General features: G+C 35.5%; 1 protein-coding gene and 1 long non-coding RNA gene across 5 annotated transcripts in view; one reads left to right on the top strand and one right to left on the bottom strand.

Annotated features, from left to right (window-relative positions):
* LOC128018548 (glutamate receptor ionotropic, delta-2) overlaps positions 1–23010 on the top strand; it is a 356061-nt gene that overhangs the window by 124363 nt on the left and 208688 nt on the right. The window lies entirely within an intron of this gene.
* On the bottom strand, positions 4656–6238 carry LOC128018549 (uncharacterized). Its single transcript, XR_008184908.1, has 3 exons — positions 5616–6238; positions 5413–5497; positions 4656–4907 (listed from the first exon to the last, which is right to left on the bottom strand). It is a non-coding gene; the product is annotated as an uncharacterized LOC128018549 (long non-coding RNA).

Raw genomic sequence — 23010 nt, 5'->3', positions numbered from 1 at the left:
TTTATCAAATGTATTCTGTCTTCTTTATTAATCAGATTAGTGCCATATGTTTAATCGCTGTATTATATCGGTCATCCGCGGCTGTCTTTGAGTTTCATTGCGTTTAAATAAATGAACACAGCTGCTAATTAGTGTGATTAAACTCTATCTGTCACGTGACGTGCCATAGACCTTCGATCCGTTTTATATTATTATTAATTTCAGGATCAATGATGTAAGTTGTATTTGTAGTAAAATCATGGTAATCACGACACAATAGTAATAAATGAAATGTGAAGTTAAAACACAGTAAATGGGACATTAGTAACTGTAACTGTAGTTTTACTATGATATATTAATAATCAATACAACAATACAATAATCACCAAACCAGCTATGTTTGTATCACTGTAATGTTAGTGTTTTTATGTGCTTTTATATGACAGATATCACAGTAATCATGTGTTCTGTACCATGCTTTTAATACCTTTTCATGTGAATCCAAAAAAAAAAAAAATCAAATGAAAAATAAATAATAAAACATGTATTTTTCCATGCAGTTCATTCATATCAGTTTATATATATATATATATATATATATATATATATATATATATATAGATAAATATTTTGCTCACAGATCATTATTAACATTCTGTATATAATTCAATTTTATTTTCTCTCCCCTTTTTTATTATTTTTATTTTTAGCTGAAAAGACGTAAAGGCAGTCAGCCCAGTGGTGTTTCTGGAGAGGGATTCCTTCAGAAATGGAGAAGACAGAAAGCTGCGGAGGCAGATATTTGCAGCAGTAAGTCTGTGATAGTTTGTCTCTTTTATCAAAAATTCCTGCTGTTATAATTTGTACAGCATTTGTTGTTTCTTAAACTGTTGCACTGTCCAAATACCCACACTTGCCATCTTTTCACTTGACCACTTGATTACTTATTTGTCGTCTTTCCTGTATTTGGCCTAGTGTTCGAGTGAGCATGATGACCACGAGTGTGTGTCGAACTTTTCATCACCTGATGACTGTGTTTCCCAATCCTGATCCTGGAGAACCCCAGCACTGCACGGTTTTGGTGTCTCTCTCTTCACTGATGAGCTGATGAGTTGAATCAGGTGTGTTTGATCAGGGAGACATCTCAAATGTGCAGTGTTGGGGTTCTCCAGGACCAGGATTGGGAGCCACTGCCTTATGGGACACTTATGTGTTTAAAGAGATTTTTAATATCTAATTATCAATATTTCACATACTGTACTAAACACATCACAGTCTTAATAATCCAGTTTAACACTTGTATGATATTGTACAAGCCCCAGGACGGTCTCATCTGACACTATCAAAAGAATTCATATGACTATAGCTTGTTATTAATTACTTGCTTTCAATAATGGATTCATTTAACATTTAATTTTACAGCATCTTTACAGAGGCTGCTTTTATGGTCTAAACAAAACACAGTGTAATGTATAAGTTGAATGTAATGTAATATTTCTGTTTTACAGGATTCTTTGAGGATAACACTGCAGTTCTCCATCATGCACAAGGACTCACCTCGTTAACTCTTTATCCCCCACACACACAGATATGGTCCCTGGATCAGTGATTAGACTTTGCAGTGGTTTGATTTTTGCAGAAGATGTAACTTTGTTTTATTTATAAGCTCATAATGAATACATTACAGAACCAGTGATGAAAACAATAGTTAAAAATAGTATTTTTCGTATTGATAAAGCATTTTGTTCTCTTTTTCAAGCTTCATACAGTGAACTTTTTAGACTTTAATTAAGAGTTTTAGTAAAGGAGATATTCATACACAGTCATCCCCTAGCTCCAGTCATGAAGTGAATTCATGATGTTATTGTCAAAGCTAGCAGGTGTTTGTTTTCCTGAACACTTTCTCTGTCTTCCATTGTTCAGACAATCAGTGTTTATTTGATGCTGTGCTGATTGAGTTTTATAGATGATATTGCACACTTGACATGCATGTCTTCATGGTGTTTTTTTGTGAGTTTGAAACATTTACATTGTGTTGTATAACATTTTGGTCAATTTAATTTTTTTAATAAAATTGATCTTTTTCCAGTGTTCTCTGAAAGACATACTGTATTTACTGTTTTGTTTTTTAATAAAAGCATTTTCATTTGCATACTGAAAATAGTTAATGTTTACAACATAACTGCCTTTTTATTCTTTATGGTGGCAAAAACGAGCTTGGTGACAGAGGATGCAGTGTAGTAATTTGGGCATGTTGTCTTTAAATGAGTTTGACATATAAATAAATAATGGAAGATCCTTACAAAAATATGCATGTTTATTATGCTTTATGTATTTATTTGTTCATTCATTCATTCATTAATTTATAATTTCTGTTTTTATTCCTAGGGTTCAAATGGTAGAGAATGGTAAATCACAGAAACACAAATGTGAACAATTTTAACTTTAAAACACAATGTAATATACAATGTAAATTTTAGAAGCACGTCATTTGATTAGTAAATATATTTGTCTTTGGTCAAAAAAAAAAAATACAAATCTTAAAAATGTGACTTATATTTAATGAGAGGAATCTATCTGTTGGATACAACTGCGACTGCTGGGCATGTGCACATCAATATTGCCCAATTTTTGTCAAGCTGAACAACGGAGGAAGGTGTAGACGTTAATAAAACCGAATCTAATAAGTAGCAAGCTTAATCTATTGTTAACCGAATCTATCCCTTCAGCCGAAAAACGAAAGACATCTGTCATACATGGATAAGGAAGTGTGACGCTGCTGCTCAGCTTAGATGCCATTGGCTATGACTTTTCAGGACAGTCTGTGGTTGGACTATCTTTTAACCCATATTAAACAGCGCATCATGTTAAAAAGTATGTTTTGCTCCTATCATCACATTAGTAATATATTAAGTCAACAATGAAGTGTTGCTATCTTGAGAAAAATGACATCTTTAGCGAGATCCTAATCCTAACCCTAAGCATAACTTCAATGAACTACAAAAACAGCCCCCTAGTGTTGCCTTTCTATAGATAGAACGACGGAGGCTTGTGGGTAATGTAGTTTAAAACTTTTTATTAACGAAACTAAATAAATTATTTATTTTAAGGTAAACTGGATATCTAAATATGTTTATTGTGCAAACCTCTATGATATATTTGAGAGGCAGGCTGAAATGTGGTATTTTACAGTGAGCAATATTTAAAATGCTTTTATGCCAGCTTTCCACTTATTTCTGAAAACTGAGCTCAACATTATTTTATCAGCATAGCATAAGTAATAATCCTGCCCATTTTCTCTTTGATATGTTAATTGGACTCTGATTTACAGCCATTTGAAATGTACAGTTTTGGGCTCTTCCGGGGGGTGCTACTGGGCCCCTGGGGGTAGCAGGGCAGTAAAACCTACATATATGTATTCTCCTCATCATGAACAACAAACTGAGCTGAGTCACATTTATATCTGACAGTTTTCACAGTCCTCTGTTTTCTATTCTATTCATCATGGCTATTATACCTTTTGACAGGACATTGTGAGGCCATCTGATGAAACATGGAAAAATTATAAAGAAATGATTTAATAATGAAAATAATAGATTATTTCTTTGATTTTTGAAGTAAATGGCAAGAAATATAATGGATGAACCTGCAACAACTTGCCATTATCTATTCCCCACTGTAAAGCAGTAATCAAGGACAATGTATACACATTGTGATACTTCACTATTACACAAGGACAAATTCATGCAGTGCTAAGAATATTAATTTATATATATATATATATATATATATATATATATATATATATATATATATATATATATATATATATATATATATATATATATATTAGCATTATATATAACTAATTAGCCGAAATCAGTGTAAAAATGTCCTCCTCACCCCCGTATCTTGCTCCTCAGGTGCTGGACATCAGTAATGTGCCTGCTCTTGGTTTTAATGCAGTACAAGATCCACGTTGATCATTCCTGCTACATTCTCAGTTATCCGTCAAGTGCTTGTAACAATAAAGCCCATGGCACCATCTTGTAATGCAGAATAATTAATCTTGTAACTCCCTGTATTTCACAAAAAATGTGCATATTTGTTACTAAAATATAAAAAAATTACTTTCTGGTGTACTGATGTCCCAGATGTTATTAATCCGATCAAAAATGTTCATGTCTTAAATAAAAAAATAATCCCAATAATTAATATGTCGTTTTTCCAAGTCTAAAATAAACACATATGAGCCTACCTAGTAAAATGATGTATTTACCAAGAATCTTCAGAACACAATATTCACCATTTTCATTTTATTGAAGCATAGACTATAAAGTTGATAAAGTAGCATCAAGACAAATAAGATTCAATGAAAATAATTATCATCAAAAATACATTAACCTCATATATAAATCAGTTCACACAGATGAGTGATGAAATGTCCTTAAAAGTCACACAGTCCCATCCAGTCAACTGTGATACAGATCATGTGATACATATAAGACATGTGATACTGTTTCAGAAAATAATGATTCCCATCATCACATCTAAACTGGTTTCATCTCCCCATCGTGATCTTCTTCTCTCGTGTCTGGAAACAGTTTGTGGTTGATGTCCAGCACTGATGAGGTGTAGCTTGTTCTCAGCCAGATGATCTCTCAGTCCTAACATCCCAGACCTGGTCAAAGTGAAACAAACAATGCAGAAGAAGTTGTTTAATGGACAGAGAGCGCAGCTTATGTTCTGTGTGGTTTTAGCAGGGTGAGTAACTATGACCCTTGTAGTACTGTACACTTACCATTCTTCAAGCTGTTTTAAGATCTTTTGAGAAGCTTTTCTCTGAAGACAATTTACCACATCCTCTTCTTTCACTCCTTTCAAGAGCATCACTTGGTCAAAAGCCCTCATTTGGCTGATGAGATCATCTGTACAAATAAAAATACTGCAATAAATATGTCATTCTGCAAGAATTAAGAAAAAGTTACAGAAGCAAAGGTCTTGCTCATGAGACATTAGCATGTGTAGTTCTCAGAGACTCTAGAATTCATCTGTTGTTGCAGTAAATGTGTTTTTTTCCTCTAGAATCTTTCTCCAAAGTTCCTGACTTCTCTCACAAATGTGTTTTAGTCTGTGCAGTGTAATGCCTGGCTTCAAACCAATCAACTATCAATTCACAATTAATAACATAACATTTAGAAAACAATGAAATAATGTACATTGGTGTTTATATCAACTAAACCAATTTCATGACACTTGTCTGCTAATAAAACAGGTGGTGTGTTTTTAAAAACATAATATTAAAAATGTCCAGTCACACTTTGCTAACATGCTGTAATTGTAATAGTATAAAACGAAATCAAGGCTGACATGACCAGTTCTGTGAGAGATCATCATAAAATTTTGTATAACATTGCTTCAACACACACATACCAGAGGACTTCTGTTTGTTTGAGCTCAAGATGGCCATCTTCATTCCTCATCCTGAGCAAATCATATCCTTGGTCTTCCTTCTCTTCTGTGAAACAAGATAATCTCTACTTACTCTCTGTGCAATTAATATTGCTCATTAAACATAATTAAGTTAATTTAAAGTAAGATTCAGACCAGAGCATTTTTGGAGTAAACAAATGTACCTGGGAAGAGCTGATCATGGCAAGATTCGCTGAGACTCAGTAATAGCTCTTTTAGGTTTTAGGAAGGTTTGTGAGGGTTGGCTCTTAAAATAGCTGTTGAGCTCGATATTTTAGACCTGAAAAAGAAGAACAGCATTATCTGGAAAAAATCCTGTAAGACAGAAGGAAGGACATATTATTAATTACGTGCAGCTTGTACATTACACCTCTGTAAAGATGCTGTATAATTAAATGTTAAATGAATCCATTATTGAAAGCAAGTAATTAATAACAAGCTATAGTCATATGAATTCTTTGATAGTGTCAGATGAGACAGTCCTGGGGCTTGTACAATATCATACAAGTGTTAAACTGGATTATTAAGACTGTGATGTGTTTAGGGATCATTTTTAAGACTTTGACCCTGTCCAGATACCCACACTTGCAGTCTTGGCCACTTGAGAGTGTGTGTACGTGACAGTGTGTGCACAAGACTGTCCCCGGTCTTAATAATGCCAAAGCACAGCGTCCTTAACACACACTAAACCTCTCCAATACTGCTCTGGAGCGCTATACAAAGCTTAGTGTATCCCATCATGCATCATGTTTTGGAATAAATCGTCAGACTTTTTGCCGAGATCTCACAAGAGGTAATGGAAAGCTGTCCAATGTACAGTATGTGAAATATTGATAATTAGATATTAAAAATCTCTTTAAACACATAAGTGTCCCATAAGGCAGTGGCTCCCAATCCTGGTCCTGGAGAACCCCAACACTGCACATTTGAGATGTCTCCCTGATCAAACACACCTGATTCAACTCATCAGCTCATCAGTGAAGACTCCAAGGCAGATAAGAGAGACACCAAAACCGTGCAGTGCTGGGGTTCTCCAGGATCAGGATTGGGAAACACAGTCATCAGGTCATGAAGTTCGACACACACTTGTGGTTATCATGCTCACTCGAACACTAGGCCAAATACAGGAAAGACGTCAAATAAGTAATCAAGTGGTCAAGTGAAAAGATGGCAAGTGTGGGTATTTGGACAGTGCAACAGTTTAAGAAACAACAAATGCTGTACAAATTATAACAGCAGGAATGTTTGATAAAAGAGACAAACTATCACAGACTTACTGCTGCAAATATCTGCCTCCGCAGCTTTCTGTCTTCTCCATTTCTGAAGGAATCCCTCTCCAGAAACACCACTGGGCTGACTGCCTTTACGTCTTTTCAGCTAAAAATAAAAATATTTAAAAAGGGGAGAGAAAATAAAATGGAATTATATACAGAATGTTAATAATGATCTGTGAGCAAAATATTTATATATATATATATAAATATATATATATATATATATATATATATATATATATATATATATATATATAAACTGATATGAATAAACTGCAAGATGGTAAAATACATGTTTTATTATTTATTTTTAATTTGATTTTTTTTTTTTTTTGGATTCACATTAAAAGGTATTAAAAGCATGGTACAGAACACATGATTACTGTGATATCTGTCATATAAAAGCACATAAAAACACTAACATTACAGTGATACAAACATAGCTGGTTTGGTGATTATTGTATTGTTGTATTGATTATTAATATATCATAGTAAAACTACAGTTACAGTTACTAATGTCCCATTTACTGTGTTTTAACTTCACATTTCATTTATTACTATTGTGTCGTGATTACCATGATTTTACTACAAATACAACTTACATCATTGATCCTGAAATTAATAATAATATAAAACGGATCGAAGGTCTATGGCACGTCACGTGACAGATAGAGTTTAATCACACTAATTAGCAGCTGTGTTCATTTATTTAAACGCAATGAAACTCAAAGACAGCCGCGGATGACCGATATAATACAGCGATTAAACATATGGCACTAATCTGATTAATAAAGAAGACAGAATACATTTGATAAAAGGCATTAAAAGAGCGTATATACGACTACTCACCCAAACTGTGGAACTGATAGCAAGTATCGCGCGATGTGTGCTGAATGAGACTTCTTGAACGTGATTTCATAGCGATAAACATCTCATGTCCTCGTGTCGAATTCTGACGCCAAAAGTTTCCCACTGAAAGCAATGAAGGTCGTAGTGCTTCGATAGTCGACGCCGAGAGGCACATTTGGCGTCATAAGAGTGACGCTAGGGGCGCTTGACCATGCTTCGGTTTTTGACGCCTTTGGAGTGAGAATGGGTTGTAAGTTTTCTAATCTCAATGTAACCATGCCAGCATGTGACACCTCGCCATTTCAATGGACTGATTTCGACACATGCCAAATATTACTGTTTTGCTGTACTTCGGATCAAATAAATGCAGGCTTGGTGAACAGAAGAGACTTCTTTAAACAACATTAACAAGCTTACTGTTCAGAAAATTCTGACTGGTAGTATAAGCAACTCAAATTTTTCTTTGGCTTAGGAATCTATAACTGCTGGGCGATAACAAATAATAATGATTTGTTTATATACTACAAACACTGTTTATCACATAATAAGGCAGAATAGTTTCTATACTGTAATAAATGCTACGTCTATTAGCACTGCATTGTTCATATACTTTATTTATCACCTGCTGGAGATGACTTGAAAAAACATATATTGACGTAATCGTAAATGTCTTCGTGTTTCCAAAAGTTTCTGTTTTTCTGTGAAAATAACTGTTTTCATACAGCGATAGCTGGATGCTTTTGTCCATAGGAATTTCCTTATATGACTTTCTGCAGGAGAGCGCCCTCTGGTGTCGAGTATGAGTGAAACACTTACTGCAGGAGAGTTTAGCGCTACGTGAAGTTCATCTCACCTTATTCTATATAAACACCAGATCATGCGCAGACTATCCGTCTCTTTGAGTTTAAATCTATATTTATTCACACCTTTATTATATTTATATCTGTGTCCTGATTGGCAGGTAACGTCCAATTCTGATCGAGTCTGAAACCATGTGATTGGGCCCGTTTTCCGATCCCGTGATGGGATCTAGACATCCCTATTAACACCCACAGACCATACAAACCCCTTTGCCCAACAGTGTTGTAAATTATTATTAGATTATTTATACTATCTTTCTCTGTCCCACACTTTCTCACAGCATTTCTTCTCAACTGGTTCCAGCTTGGTTCCCCAATATACATATATAAGATTTTTTAACCCTTTCGAGTCGATTAACGCATATATGCGTTTTGAGTCATTTTCACCTGATAACCCCGAAAAGAACTTAAATTACACTCTCAGTTTTAATTGTACAGATAAGAGCAATACATCAATCGAATCTGTAAAGGGTCTAGTTTTTTTTGGATACAGACATAATAACAAAAAACCTTTGTGCACTTATAAAATAAAGATAACAAACAAGGTGCGCGTCTACAGTCTTTGTCTCCGCTGATCGTCATGTACAAACATTTCATTAAAATGAACTGTAACTCCGTGAATACTCAACGAAGAGACATGAGAGAGATATCTATAGAAAGCCTGGAATGTCTACTTTTAAACTAAACAAGTGCTGCCGAAAATTCTGAGATAAAGTAATCCATATGAAAACAACGCAATGTCTGTTTTTCATATCTCCGCTCATTATATCTAATGTGACCACGCCCCCACGCTGAACGCGCTATTCAGATTCAAACTGAAGCGCGCGGCTTGAATACGCCCACACAGAAGAAAAAGCAGAGAGACTGTTCTTCAAGTTTGTATTTTATTTTACTGTTTGCTTCGCGATGAGAGGACTAAGACATAATTCACCCCAAAAAGATGTGATGTGGTTGAGGATTTGAGAAATGGATTTCCTCAGAAAAAAGAATGAAGCACTTTATTCAGCAGAGATCATAAACATGAGTAAGTCTCTTTTTATTTATTTGTACTAGTTTTCACATAACGTGTAAACATTTTACTAGTTAGACTTTTTCCAAATACTTTTTCCAAACTATAATTCCTGACTAAATGTATAATCAAGTGAAACATTATGAAGTTTCAATAACAATATACAATACTATACCATTCAAAAGCTTGATGTAAATAATATAAATGTGAAAAATAGAGATAACTCTAACAAATGTAAAAACAATGCAGTTCTTTCAATTTATTCCCCCTAAAAAGACCTGAAAAATATTCTCAGCTCTTTTCAACATTAATAATAATAATAATAATAATAATAATAATAATGATAATAAATGGGGTTTATTTGGTAGAAAATAAGATTGTTAAAAGGATTTCTGAAGGATTGTGTGACTAGAGAAAGGATGCCAAAAAATTTGAAAGTCAGCTTTGATTGTTCCTAATAAACTGTTTAACTGCTCCCCCAAGTGGATATTAAATTATGTTGTGGGATAATTAAATATATTCTTAATAAACTACAAACATAAAATTATATACTTTTATTTTGTTCTCTTTCTTGTAAGTCATGTAAGTTATGCAGGCCTTTGTCTTCTCAGGTGTAAATCACAATGATATTCATGATAGTTGACGCCTACTCGCATATGACTTTTACCAACAAAAAGTGTTTTAGAAAATTTAAATCAATATATTGTTTTCTGTGAGTGAGTAAACAAGATGATTTTCACATCATTCAGAAAGAAAAATTCTAGGCTACAAGCTCCAGTTCTCAACTTTTCTGGCAACCAATTTTATGTATGTGTTTTATTGCCTTATGCAAGTGATTTAACATTTTTAGTTTTTCACTAACCATGCATAACATTTTTTTTCTCAAAAATACAATCATGTACATGCATGGGTTTCACATATTATTATAGCCCAGTTTGTGCTGATTACAGTGATATTAGACTTTACCCATTTAGATATTTATAAGAAACTGAAAAAAGCACAAATGTCAGGGCATGACAAAACTTCTCAAGGCCCCAAAAATACCCTTAGACTCCAGAGGGTTAATGAATAGTTTTACATTTCTCCATCAGTTTTTTTATTTGGTTATACCAATTGTACTGCTTCATGGGATTCTAGTTTGTTAGTCTTAGATAGTCTTGTACCTACAGTATGTCTTTTTTTTTTTCTTCAAATCAAATTTTGTAATGCTATGATTTACTTCAAAGCTGTTTGGTTTGGTTCATGGGTAATAACTCTTAGCCACATTTAAAAAAATTCCCAAGGGAAAAAAATTAATATAATTTATTTATTTATTATTTATTTTTTTATTTTTTTCGTGAGTTTACATATCACCCTGTTGTTGTTTGTTTTGTAAATATGACTGCCTGATTGTACTTTATGCCTATAGCCGGTATTGACAAGTCAGAATCAAGGGTTCCAGAGCACTAAAAAAATATTAGATATAAGATATAAAAGATATTATTTCCACACATGTGACTTAGTATCTCCCCACATCATAATAACTTCCACAGACCATGCAAACCCCTTGGCCCAACAGTGTTGTAAACTTTATTCTTTTTACTATCTTTCTCTTTCCCATACTGTCTTGCAGCAGTTTTTCTCAGGTGATTCCAGCTTGTTTCCCCATAGCGGCTCATATGTCAGGTTATGTGTGCTTTGCTGTGTAACTGTAATGCAGTGAAACAGGAAAAACAAGGCCCAATCACACTCAATCTCCCCCAGCTTGGTCTGCTGAGGCCTGATTGGAAATTGGAGCTCTGTGATACTGAAATAGAAATGTCCCGTGGGTTGCAACAAAAAAGGCCTTATTTTTAGGTTTCAGCACCACTGACAATGTACCTCCCTTCCCCAACTCATGTACTTAGCTGTTTTTTTTTTATAGGCTGCTACCAGGGATTCAGTTAAGGTATAAATTAATACATGTGTACATGGAAAATTAATAGCTAATTAAGTCACTGTCAGCATGATGGTCTCACACAGAGAGTGGCTTGCTGGTATGGGGTATTACAGAAAATAGATGCCTTGGTTGAGTAAGACAGTACAGGAGGAAATGGGGGGGAAGGCAATGTGTTTACGGTTTGGCTTCTAGGTAGTGGCATAAATAAATGCAGTCATTAATACAGAACTGCATGCTTCAGACCATGACATTTATTTGTTGTCTAGAGTTTAGTGTAATAATTGTTCATTTAAACTTGATTAACACTAATCAATAATGTACCCTGCAACCACATAAACAGTCAATAGAAGGGTAGGCGAAAGGTTGAGGCAGCCCCTTAGTGTCTGGACTGTATGTGTATATGTGATGCAATGAGGATTGTGGCTGTTATCCCTCTGACCTTATATATTTTTTATATATCTAGACCTAAACCTCAAACTCCTTCACTGTCTGCTTCATTTTTCAGCATTTCTTATTATTCACCACAGAGGCTTCAGCCAAGCAAGCAAGTCATTAGATATAACTGTGACAGTAAAATCGATAGTGCAAGGGATGGTAGTAAATGCATATGTACACGTCCACATACAGCATGCACCCACACATGCCACTCAAAGGAACAGTACAACACCTTCATAATGATAAAACTGGTTAAGAATTGAAAGATTTGGCTCTGACACTTTCTTTTGCTATTGACCATACAGTTTGCTTGCCACCACTTATCCATATGCATCAGTCATGGCTTGCTAAATTTGTCGATAGCATGGATTCCGAAGACGTTCTCCAACCAGATGAACATCATGAATGGTTTGTCTATCACACCTTAAGAACAGAAATCAAAATATCACACGATAACGTCTATGATATTGTTTAAATTAAATGACATTCAATTTTTTTGTGTGTCACAAGCACAATCGCTATCTTCAGAAACACTTCATTTAACTCTAAAAGATACTTGCACATGATTTCACCTGTTCAAAATCTGGTCGTTGTATCATTCAGACTCTCAGCAGGGAACTGCCACTTATATTATTTGGACAGTTTATAAAATATCACCTTTGACCTCCTAATAACCTTGCTAATTACTGCTGGCTGCTAGACAGCATCTTCTGTCTAAACTTTGAGCCTATTTTGGTCTTAAACAAGTGTGATGTGAATGTAAAACAGGTTTCTATTTGGGCAAGAAAGTCTCCCCATCATGTTTTCATTAAAGCAGCCTATTTGTTCCGTTTCTGTTAAGGCCTGTTTTTCATCTCTCAGTCGCTGTCTCCCACTCTACCTTTTTCTTTTTGAAAGCTGTATTTTTTTTCATACAGTTATACTGGTTCTTTAGGCACAAAGACTGCTCATGTATTTGTTTACTAGCTCATGTAATTACCCATTTCAGTATTTACTCTTATAAAAGAGACTAGATTTTACTCTCTCGGGTGAGAAAGGAGAACGGAAGCAAGCTAATCACATTGGTGCAGCGTATAGCTTGTGACATTTCTCAAAGTTGTTTTCTATATACAATAATGGGGGATGACAGTTCATCTTTGCTTATAGGCTCAGTAATAGCTGTGATATTTTTGTGAGCCTGTGATATATGCTGTACTATGTATACACTACCGTTGAAAGTTGAGAGTACACTACCGTTTTTCTTTCTGTTTTTCTTTTTTCTTTTATCAAGTAATGATGCATTAGACTGATATAGTTTAATGCATTAACATAGTTAAAAATATATATAATGCTGTTCTTCTGAACTTGCTATTCATTCAAAAATCCTGAAACTGAGTCTCTAAAGTGCAGTATGTTTAATGTACAGTATATGTTTAGTAGACTGATAGCGTGAGGGAAGAAGATCACTGTGAAGCTCCCTGTGAGCCTCTCCGTTTTTGCCATCAGACTGCGTCTGCCTGACTGTAGCAGATTAAACAGTGGATTTCCAGTGTGGGTGAAGTCTTTGAGGATCTTATCAGCCTAGATTTACATCTCCTGGTGTGAATGTCTTGCAGAGAGGGGAGATCAGTTTTGGAGATGTGGTCAGCTGTTTCCATACCACGATGAAATGCAATACACAATGAGTCAATATAGGGGGGAAACCTGGAAATAAGGATATTAGAATAATTTCTGAAGGATCGTGTGACACTGAAAACTTTAGTAATGGCTGCTGAAAATTCTGATTTGCCATCACAGTAATAAATCACATAGAAAAAATATATTTTTAATCGTAATTATTTCAGAATATTTAATTTTTTATTGTTATTTATATTATTTTTTTATTCTTACTTTTCAAAAAAAAAATGTTGTCCCAAACTTTTGAAGATATTATAATTTAGAATTATAATTTACTTGTAAACTACATGCTACACTAACTTAAGAGTCCAGGGTTGTAATAATAAAAATAAAAAAATTCACTGTCCTCCAGGCTCTGTCACTGTCAGTTTTCGAGGCACACATCCTGATTCTCTATTCATGATTAAGACTGACCGTCATGTCTCTCACTTTATTTTTTCAACCCCCACTTATGCAATATTCATATCAGTCTTACCCGATGAATAATGGATTAGTTTGTAGCATTCATCCTGTTAAACAGCAGACCTGGGATTGCCTCGCCTGACCTTCTTCATCGTCTTCCTTGCCAGAGAAGGCTTGGGAGAAGGTTGGCCTGAGGATGCATAAATGAACGATGTAGCACAGACTCTTAAGAGATTACTCCCTGGATATATGCTCTTAATGGAACAGCATCATTCTAGGCAGTGCACTGAACGTCCTGTAACATGCAACGGGGAGAATCATGCATTGCCATGGGTGTAATATACTGTGTATCTAATAAACAGCAAAGTCAGTCTCTAATTACAAAGAAAGCTCAAAATGAACATTCTGCCTCGATTTCCTCCTTCGTCTCCCTTAGTGCCCACGCCAAAGTGACATTTTTGCCAAAGATCAAAGGACTACTACTTCTTTAACGCTGCCTGGTGGGATTAAGATTCTCTGCCTGCCAGGAAACGAGGTCCTCGGCCGGGAATCTGATGCGGTTGTTTAGAAATATGATTTTGTAGGCATTATACTACATTACGTGTGATGAAGTGCCCATAAGTCAGTGTGCACTTTTTGGGCATTTGCGCTGGGTGTCTTTGTGAATATCTTAGCCGAATTTGATGTGGAAAACAAATAGTGGCACAAACAGCCAGACAAGAAATAAAATCCAATAAATAAAACAAGAGGAGTCTGCTGAAATCTTGCTGCAATGGGGACCGCTTTGCTTGCAGAGCCTTCTATTTTGTTTAAAAACATGAAGCCATTGGTATGCAGGGTTTTTTCTTTCTTTCTTTTTTTGGGATGTTAGGGCTAACACTTTCACCCCCTTTTCTGTCACAGTAAAATGCTGTCAAGCTATTTCGGACGTATTTAACTGGCACATTTATATGCTGCTGAAAACACCACTAATGTTTATCTCTGCTGACTGTAATGGCTGGTTATGGGTCGAGCATATAGATTTTTAAGGATTAACTTTACTGCAAATAAGGTACAGATAAGCATGAGGTGAGAGGTAATCCCCTCACCGAAAGTTGTGTAAACCATTTGTGCCAAGGGACATCACAATGCTATAAAGCTTTGAGCTTTATGAAAGAGTATTTTATTTTCCCTCCTCTTTCTGCTATCGTTTCATCAGTCCCTCCCCACAGAAATCCACTAGACTGAAGGTTGCAAGCTGTTCGTGCAACTTTCTTTGGACTTGTGATGGGCAAGAGTTTGCTGGCTCTCTCCAGAGTGTTTGTAAGATTAATTTGTGAGCCAACAAAGTTGCACTACCTCTGTATTTCATTCCAACTCTCGGTCTGTGGTCAGGCGGACTGACCTCACATCACACTGTTAGCCAAAGATAAAGTCACTCACTCCAGCTCCATCTGATCTATTTTGGTTCTGAGTCTCTTAGGGTTATACTCGATTACGGCTCATTCTAACGGCCCAATTGGCCTATGTAAATCCTAGTTTCAGCCTCAGGCAGCACTCCTGCGGTCTGTTCACTGACTGCCTAATGCATATTTTACAAAAAACTAGAAAGCATTCGCTTGAACTGCCAAGATCAAATTTGATTGGACAGAGATTTTTGTTTTGTTTTGTTGTTTTTTTAGCATCAGTGTGCCTGTTAAAAAAGTTTAGTTTACGCGGTACTGGGTTGATACAATGAGCACTTTTAGGGAAAAATAATAACTGGATTTGCCAGGGTAGCCACCAATTTTTTTTCTTTTTTTTAAATTAACTATTTTCTTGAGCAGAACTATATGTTCTTCTTTATACAGTCATTAACTCCTGTTGACTATCTTCATGAATTACTGAACCGATTCAAAACATTCAGGCATGAAACAAGTGACTGATTTTATAAAGGAGTTACTGAACCATTTACTTGACCTATTTTTTTTTTCTTCAAAACCACAGATTGATTCAGGAACAAAACATGTGACACTCTGTCTGTGAGTCATTGAATCATTCACTCAACTAAACATGTGTGTTGCTAGAAGATGTGCTATTAGTAACAGTAACTATTTTATTTTTAATAATTTATTTATTTCTGTGGCAGAGCCAGTGAAAATATTGCCAGGGCAAGTAGAAATTTGAACCACTGTCCTGAACGGGCCAGTAGAAAAGCCCTGTGTGTAAATAATTGAAATGCATATAAAAATGTATTTAAACCTCACATATTCCGATTATATTTTTCATTATTACAAAATGATCAAAGGAAATCGCCTTGTGTCCTGGCAAGCAGTCGCACTACCAAAGCACTAGTCAACATACATCCACAAACAGCATTACTCATCTGTTTTAAAACTGAACACTCTACATTTCTTCTCAGCTCCCCAGTCTTTCTTATGTCATGGGGCCAATTGCCTTGTAGACACTTCATGCATAGAAAACAACACAAAGGCAGCTTGCTTTTGTGTCACAGCACAAATGCCAGAAGATATCATCAGCTGGCATGAAGGCAGCCATCACAATGCAGAGATAGAAACATGCAAGACTTTCTTCCACTCACTTGTTGAAGTGGGGGAAATACAGGTTTTATTGGTTGACCAGATTGAGCCAGCGTTGATGCCCCCTGGCCGCAAATCATCTCAATGTTTGTACACCGCTATACATCGGTGCAGTCTGTTTATGAAGAAAACATCACCAAACACACACTGTTTGAGACTAGCCTGGTCAGAAGGGCTGAAACTACTTCTGATGGTTTAATACTGTGTGACAAACATTACTGATGAGCTGTCTCAATGGAAAGCTTCCTTGCCTGCAGATGTGGTGTTACCATGGGGATGAGGCTGCCTAGCTACACTTGGCTAAAGCAGATGTATTTCTTGTTTTTCTTCCTTTTTTTTTTTTTTTTTACCTTTTTAAATTGCAAGGGCATGTAGAGATTTGAAGTTGGGGAACATTCGTCAGAATGAACATATCAGTATAGAACCGTTAGGTCAAACATCTTGATCTGGCACCGTCTACATAAGACCTTGTATTTTACTCAAGACCTCCATGTTTTCACACATATTTTATGATTAGGCAAGTCAAGACAGAAATAGTGTTTTTTGTTTAAGGCAAGAACTTCCTGTTGCTGGATTTGGACATGTCTGAGGAGAGGCACGTCCAGAAGTATTGAGATAGATATTTAGCATATTTACAGATATTTAGCATTTTTGTTTGATTTTATATTACAAATGTACTTGTAAATAGCAATGATGGAGTTATTGATTTATATAGCTTTAAAAGATTTTCATGGCAATACAAAATGTTATGCAACGCAGTGCTATTTAAGAGTTGTGTAGGGCATTTGATGAAACTTTTTTTTTTTTTTTTGAGGGGCTGGGCTCTATATAATGTGTTTTAATAAAAATAAAACTAGGACACGCCCATAAATAATTATCCAAATGCTGTGATATCACACCAGGTAAAACATGCTTCAACCAGCCGACCGATCCTGACACCTTTTATCAGCCATTAGAGCGGTTGAGTCTACACAAGGACACTGGGACAACTGAAGCCCTCTAAACAGCTATATATGTCTGGGCAGTAGCATAACACCTTGGTGAAGTGTTAAAACTTTAGATGTAGCTGTCACCTGCATGATGTGCAGATGATTCATTCAGGAATGCAATGCCACTAAATATGTTTTGCTGTTTTTTTTTGTTTTTTTTTGGCAGAGCAAAAGTAGACAAAGAAACTGGTAACATCATGCCTGTAATAAACTTAAATTCTTACTTATTGAACTGTTGTATAAAAACAATACTACAAAAGTAGTGGTGCTTTTTCATAACAGTCCTGCTTGTGTGCCAGAACTGCTTTTGAAAGGAGTTTTGTTTGTCAATAAGAATGTTGTGTTTCAGTTCTTAAAACTGTCCAGACTCTGTTTCTTCTGCGTCTTGAGAGTTTATCTGTGTACGGGCTTGAAAGGTGAAAATAAACAATTGTGGCTCTGTTGAGGGAGTAGCAAAGTTATAGTTGAATATAATTTGAAGCATCTAGACTTTTCTTATATACATAAGATAATACATTATGGGTGTTTATTTGTGTTTGTCTTGTGCATGCTGGATGGAAACTGGGTTTAAATGTGTAAAGATAGTATATATACTTTCCTGGTGGCTTTATGTATGCAGTGCTCTGGGTGTGCAGTGGGCGCTTCCAACAAAGAAAAACATGTAAGATATTCACTCTCATAATGTTTCCTGTAAATATTGTTTAGCTACAAAACAATGATAACCCTTAGAATAGTAATTTTATGTTTTCCAAAAATATGCTGAATTTTCTGCTCCCAGTGGCTCCATGCACAAGTTCTTGATTTTATATGTCATATTTTTATCTTGGGGTTGATTTGTGTGTGTGTGTGTGTGTGTGTGTGTGTGTTAAATAAAAAATTAAATAAAAAATACAGTAAAACAGTAATACTGTGAGAAATTATTACAATTATTACAATATTAAATGAATTTAATAAATAAAATAAATAAATTAATGGAAGTCTTACTACCCTCAAACTTTTGAGAGGTTGTGTGTGTATATTAGTCAAATTTTTTACTTTTGAAAATGTTGTGTGTGTGCCCTCATGGATATTAAAATATGGTGCCATGATGATGTCCATAAATAGAACTTAAAGAACATAAATCATTTGGACTGAGTTGTCAAATGTGATTTTCCTACATACTGTAGGGTATCTGTTCTGCAGCAGATGAAAAGTTTGCAGAATGTTGGTGGAGTTTGAGGTACATCAGAAACACTGACCTGTATTTTTTTACCGTTAATGAAACACAAGACTCCAAACCTCACTTTTTACGAATTTCCGCCCCCAGCTACATATTTTCACAGTGAAATTAACTTCCAAGGATCAATATCCAGTGCTGACCAAAGAAATATGAGTCTGGCCAATGAAGTTTTATATTTTTTCTCTTAAGGCATAATTGTAACAGGTGGTAAACATAGTTAAAATAATAATTAAGTAACCTTTGCTCCCACTACATAACAACAGCACATTGATTGTAATTTTCACTTAAAAAATCATACACCCTCACAGCCTACACAGGTTTATAAACAGGCTGTGACTGATTAGAAACCTCTCAAGTGAATTTAATGGTGCCTTTTAGATTCTTCAAGCCATCAAATGTGTTTCGTATTGGGAATAAATCGATGTGACACTACAATAACATAGTATTTTCCCAGCATGATGGAATTTGTTCTCTGCTCAAAATAATTCCAGTGGGGGGAAGGTATTGTGTGAAATCTGGGCCAGAGTTCTCCCTTACCAGAGAAGGGATTATCTATCCCTCATCACATCTCAGCTCTCGCTCTCCTAATACCCACAGATCTGCTTTGACACATGGATAATATCACCACTGAAATGGAACCAAATGAGAGTCTGTGCAGCAACCCCACCCCCAGCCTATGTCTGGACTCTTACTCTGTTTTGGCAGATTCTATCTGATGAGTTGCCAGGAGTGTCCTCCTCCACATTAAGCATGCGTTTAGAGCAGGTCAGAGGCATTTCAAAGAGACCTGGCAGTACCACAACTCTTCACTGCACCAAATCAGTTAGTCGAAGGCCCAGAGCAACAAAAATTGTCCTTTATCTCCATTTGGGTTTCTTCCCTTTGCTTTGCAAAAATGTTTGATTTTATATTTTCTTATTTTTATTTTTTTTATCAGAGCGAGGCCACATTTTTTTGATCAGATAACGTTGTCTTGAAAATGACAAGTGCATTCGGCCTTGAAAATAGTTTTATGTGGAGTAAAATAACTGTAAAAAATAAATAAATAAATAAATTCTTGCCTATTGGGGTTGTGCAGTGGGAGGATGGCATGATAACAGAGACCATGTGGAAGAGATATACCATGCCATGCATCTTAAAGGAATGGTTCACCCAAAAAGTAACATTTGCAGAGCATTGCAGAAATGTTGCATTACATCACTTGCTCACCAATGAATGCTCTTCTGTTAATGGGTGCCATCAGAATGACAGTTCCTCAATAATTTACAAGTAATCCACTCTAGTTGATCCAATTATTGCTTTTGAAGTGAAAAGTTGAATGTTTGTTTGGAAACAAATCCATCATTAAGGCATTTTAATTTGAATGTATCGCTTCTGACCAAAATACCAGTACATAATTCATAAGAACACTTAAAGGGTTAGTTCACCCAAAAAGGAAAATTATGTCATTAATGACTCACCCTCATGTTGTTCCGTAAGACCCCCATTCATCTTGGGAACACGGTTTAAGATATTTTAGATTTAGTCCGAGAGCTTTCTTTCCCTCCATTGAAAATGTGTGTACAGTATATTGTCCATGTCCAGAAAGGTAAGAAAACATCAAAACATCAAAGAAGTCCATGTGACATCAGAGGGTCAGTTAGAATTTGTTGAAGCATCGAAAATACATTTTGGTCCAAAAATAACAAAAATGGTGACTTATTCAGCATTGTCTTCTCTTCCGGGTCTGTAGTGAGTGCGTTCACGATGCTGCTGACTTATGGCGCTGACTTATGTGTTTTCTGGTGCGCCCAGTTAAAAAATAACATGCCAGCAGCATCATACGTTCGCAGCATCACTGCAGTGTTGTGGTCTTTTTATGCCTCACATGGCATGTTTATGATTCACATAACACATACCATACTTTATATGGAAATAAGCATTATTCTCTGCACAAATTTTAGCATTATCTTTATGATTAGTTGTAGTTAAATAATTACTCTGGAATGCAAAAGCTGAATTTAATGCTTCTGTCAATATCATTAAAATGTTTTTCTCCTTTCCAAATGTATTTCATTATTCTTGGGTATACTGTTTCCAAAGTTTCCAACACCCCCGAGCTACTGGAGGCAGGGTGTAGATTAATGTAAACGTGTTGCAATGCTCGCATGAATCCCCTAACAAAACAATGATGATATAAAGAAGTGTAGGCAAGGTGTGAGACGGGTGCCAATGGTCAGCATATTATATACAAAAGAATAATGATTAGCAGCAGTTCAGTCAAGTATCATGTTTGCAATACAAAAGAACCATTTTGAAATCAGTCCTACATGGGGAAGTGTTAATGTCTCATAGTCTGAAAACTTTATCATGATGTGGAAAAATATATTGTCACTTTGTTTCTTTATTTTATTAATGTCTCGGATGTATCACTTTGGTTTTCAGCACCAAACTTCATTGTAATTTATTTTTAGGAATGAAATGCTTTCTCTGAATCTATAAAGTTTCTCCACGAGCAATCGTACAGGTGTGGACATATTTGTGCCAGCTCAGCTATTCGACACTCCAGTGCATTCATGTTGCTAGTGTCTATGAGATGTTGTTCTCCTGTCTGATCTCCATTGAATGAGAAGCTAACTGGGAAACAAAAATCGCATGTCAAAGAAAGTGGAGTTTCAGAACACACTGACCAACTGCATAACCGCCTCAAATGTGTTTTTGCTTCCTTTTTAAAAAAAATCTCCATCCACATGAAAATGCAAAAGCATGCTATGAAGCACTGTCAAGAGCATGCCAAGCCTCATTCTACACGTTAACACTGAAACCAAAAAAATCAGGAGTTAAAAAAAAAAAAAAAGTTTCAGTGACCTGATGCTGTGTGTGGATAAACAGCAAACCCAAATAGAAAAAGCTGTGGTTTTGAAAATCCCAGCATTTTTCACGTGGACAGAGCTTTAATGTAATTCTAATTGGAAACAGCTGTAGGCTTAATCAGTTCCTGGCATGGGGTGTTATGGGAGATGTAGTCCATGAAACATTGGTACAGTTTAAGGAGGGAGCACTCTTAAAGATCTCATAGACACTCCAGCTGGAGATCCTGACAAGTTAGAAATTATGCTTTGTGCTGCATTCTGACCCAGAACACATATGAATGTTCTATTAGAAATAGTAGAAATAAAGTTTTTTATTTTTTTTTATTTTTTTTTTCTCATGCTGAAACCTCAAAAATCAATGGTGTTTATCCGCACCAAAAAGGCATTTGTAATTCCTGTAATTAACCCTTGAAAGTGGCTGACAGCGTTACGAATGGGAGGACGATGCTTGCATGCTACTGGGAAAGTGGGAAAGATGTGTGGTCTAAAGGTACGCCGACCTCAAAAGCTTCACAGGAGACACACTCTGGAGGCCTGATAATGGAGTGTTTCTCTTTACTTTCAAACTCATTACCTTTCTTCAATAAAAATGGGATAATTACTTAATTAAATGGGTAAACGAAACAACAACATAAATAGGCCATGACTTGAATATTACCCATGGAATCCCCCACTCTCACACACCTTGTTCTAGTTGACGTCTTTCTTAGCAAAGCCATGGAGAAATCAAATCTTGATTGAAGAAGGGAGGTGAATGTGTATAGATGGAATTTGATTTGATTATGCATGCAAAATTATATCCCAACTGTGTTTCTGAGCTTTGCTTTGATTTTCATTTACTTCTAATTATGAAGATGCATATACAAAGATACATATACAAGAACATGGTTGCCTATGTGGTCACACCATTGACAGATAAAATATTCCTTATGTGGCATTTTCTCATATCTGATCATCAGCTGAAAAGCAGTCGTTAAAGATTTAAGGAAACAGTTATTTTTCAAGTCCAAATAAATTGAATATTGAGATCTCTCGACCTTGCTGTCAAAGCTTGCTTTCTATTGCTAGCCTTTCCAAAATCTTCCCCTCCCTTTAATATCAAAGCTGAAATGTTTTTTTTTTTTTTTTTTTTTTTTTTTTGACAAAATAATGTACAAATAATAACATTTTCAGACAGGATTCCACAACACTCCCCATGTCTTCCTTCTGTCTGATAGTCCCTCACCAAGCTCACACTATTGGTTAAGCAGGTGTTGCAGTGTTGGGGTGATTTGGATGATAAAAAAAAAATAAAAAAAAACAGAGCAATGTTTTGATGGTGTTAATCAGTACACATTTCACCTGTAAGTCTGATTAAGCAAGAGGAAAGAATCCTGACAATTTTTTATTATAAATAAATAATTTCATGGTGTGACTTTTAGAACAATTAATTATGAAATTAACAAAGGAAACCAAAGAATAATGCAAGTATGTCTACTACTAGCTGTAGACATTAAAATGTAAAAAAAAAAAAAAAAAAAAAAATTCTTATATCTTTA

The sequence above is a fragment of the Carassius gibelio genome, chromosome A8 (assembly GCF_023724105.1).
Source record: "Carassius gibelio isolate Cgi1373 ecotype wild population from Czech Republic chromosome A8, carGib1.2-hapl.c, whole genome shotgun sequence".
Lineage (NCBI taxonomy): Eukaryota > Metazoa > Chordata > Actinopteri > Cypriniformes > Cyprinidae > Carassius > Carassius gibelio.
Note: the sequence above shows the minus strand (reverse complement) of the source record. Positions and strands in the feature narration are given on the sequence as shown.